At 46.9% G+C, this 2,413-nt stretch overlaps 1 pseudogene; it reads left to right on the forward strand.

Moving 5' to 3' along the window:
- Positions 1-402: 402 nt before the first annotated feature.
- Positions 403-1,339, forward strand: LOC121500762 (annotated as a pseudogene).
- The last annotated feature ends 1,074 nt before the right edge of the window (positions 1,340-2,413 follow it).

A 2,413-nucleotide genomic window follows, 5' to 3' on the forward strand; every position in this document is an offset into this window, starting at 1 on the left:
TTTTCAGCCTTGAGCAGAACATCCAGCTCACCTGACTCCAACACTGTAAGAATGGAAATTTGCATTGTTTTATGTGGCTACATTTGCGGTCACTTATAATGCATAACAGAAGACTAATACAGTGAATACCTAGCATTTTCTACTGCATAGATCTGTGTGTTCCTCAGTTTGTGTGTGCATGCCTTTGTGTGTGTGTGCAAGACAGAGACAGTACACATGGGAGGATGATGAGATAATTCTATCATCTTTACCAAAAACTTTTGTAAGAAGCAAAGTTGAATTAACTCTAGAATTATCTACCAAGGATGATGCACCATGCCACATGAAAATGGATTTCAGGTTTTCAATTAATGCTGGGTGCCCTCTCTATTCCCATAGGGAGAGACACCAAGGACGTGGAAAATGACAAACAGGACCTTTGTAACTACATTCATCCTCATGGGCCTTCCACATGCACCAGCCCTGGACATTACCCTCTTCACAATCTTCTTAGTGATTTATGTACTCACCGTGATGGGGAACCTCCTCATCCTGCTGGTGATCATGGTGGATTCTCACCTCCACACCCCCATGTACTACTTCCTGACCAACCTGTCCTTCATTGACATGTGGTTCTCCACAGTCACTGTGCCCAAAATGCTGATGACCTTGGGGTCTCCAGGAGGCAGGATGATCTCCTTTCACAGCTGCATGGCCCAGCTCTACTGCTTCCACTTCCTGGGCAGCACCGAGTGTTTCCTCTACACAGTCATGTCCTATGACCGCTACCTGGCCATCAGTCACCCACTCAGGTACTGCCAGCATGATGAGGGGGAGAACGTGTGCCCTCCTGGCCACCGGCACCTGGCTCAGTGGCTCTCTGCACTCTGCTGTCCAGACCACACTGACATTCCGTCTGCCCTACTGTGGGCCCAACCAGATCCAGCATTACTTCTGTGATGGACCTCCCATCCTCAAGCTGGCCTGTGCAGACACCTCCGTGAACGAGATGGTGATCTTTGTCAACATTGGGGTGGTGGCCTCGGGCTGCTTCCTCCTGATAGTGTTGTCCTATGTGTCCATCGTCTGTTCCATCCTGAAGATCCGCACCTCAGAGGGGAGGCATAGAGCCTTTCAGACCTGCACCTCCCACTGCATTGTGGTCCTTTGTTTCTTTGTTCCCTGTGTTTTCATCTACCTGAGGCCAGGCTCCAGGGATGCTGTGGATGGGGTCGTGGCAGTCTTCTACACGGTGCTGACACCCCTTCTAAACCCTGTGGTGTACACCCTGAGGAACAAGGAAGTGAAGAAAGCTCTGTTGAAGCTTAAAGACAAAGTAACACAGTCCCAGAGCAAGTGAACACTGGAAAGTAGATGTGCTCATAAAATAAAAAAGTGATATATTCAGTTATCAACATGCAATATTATTACATGTATGGTTCTACATGGTAATGTTCAAAATCATCCACTCACGAATATTTGTTGCACAAAGTGGTCTGAGGATTTTTTATATCAGAAGTAAAGCTTTTGGGGCAGCCTGGGGTGGCTCAGTAGTTTAGTGCCACCTTCAGTCCAGGGTCCAAACCTGGAGTCCCAGGATTGAGTCCCACGTCTGGCTCCCTGCATGGAGCCTGCTTCTCCCTCTGCCTGTGTCTCTGCCTGTCTCTCTCTCTCTCTGTCTCTCTCTCTCTCCCGCCTCTGTCTCTCTGTGTGTCTCATAAATAAATAAATAAAATCTTAAAACAAAGAAGTAAAGTTTTACTGATGTTGAGCTTGCTTATATTCTGATTTATCAACTATTGCTCTGTGAATGGTTTATTTTGTTTTCTTCCACCTTATTGAGCTACAATTGACATATACCATTGTTTTGCCTTCTTAAAAATAAGTATTCTGGTTGGATCTCTGACACAAGGGTCGTATTTTTCATATAGCTAAGTTTATAATATATCTTTTTTTTCTTAAAGCGTATCTACCCAACTTGGGAATTTACACTCCTAGTCACAGTGTCCAAGGACAACAGCAGGTATCAGTGTCACTTACTCATGATTGTAACTGTAAGACTGCTTCTCAGTTTATCAATGGCAGTGTATGGCTGTGTGTGTGTGTGTGTGTGTCCCTGTGTGACCACTCGTCTTCATGGCACATCCTGATCATGTTCATTGCTCCCACACTGAATGAGTTCTAAGCTGTGAGCAGCTCCTTATTGCTCTGAGGAGTCAGCCAGGACAGGCTGTGGTGCTGACACGTTCCTCTCAGGAACTGCCAACTTTTGCCATCTTGCCAGAGCCCTGCAGGTTCCCAGGTTGGGTGAGGTGGACCAGCAGGAAGGTAAGGGCAGAAACCCCTAGTCTCCATCACATATTCTGACCTGGGTCTCCTGTGCTACCTGACAGATGTCCCCGGTTGGCACCAAACCTTTCCATGCTGGATGCTG

This window comes from Vulpes lagopus, chromosome 10 (genome assembly GCF_018345385.1).
Source record: "Vulpes lagopus strain Blue_001 chromosome 10, ASM1834538v1, whole genome shotgun sequence".
Lineage (NCBI taxonomy): Eukaryota > Metazoa > Chordata > Mammalia > Carnivora > Canidae > Vulpes > Vulpes lagopus.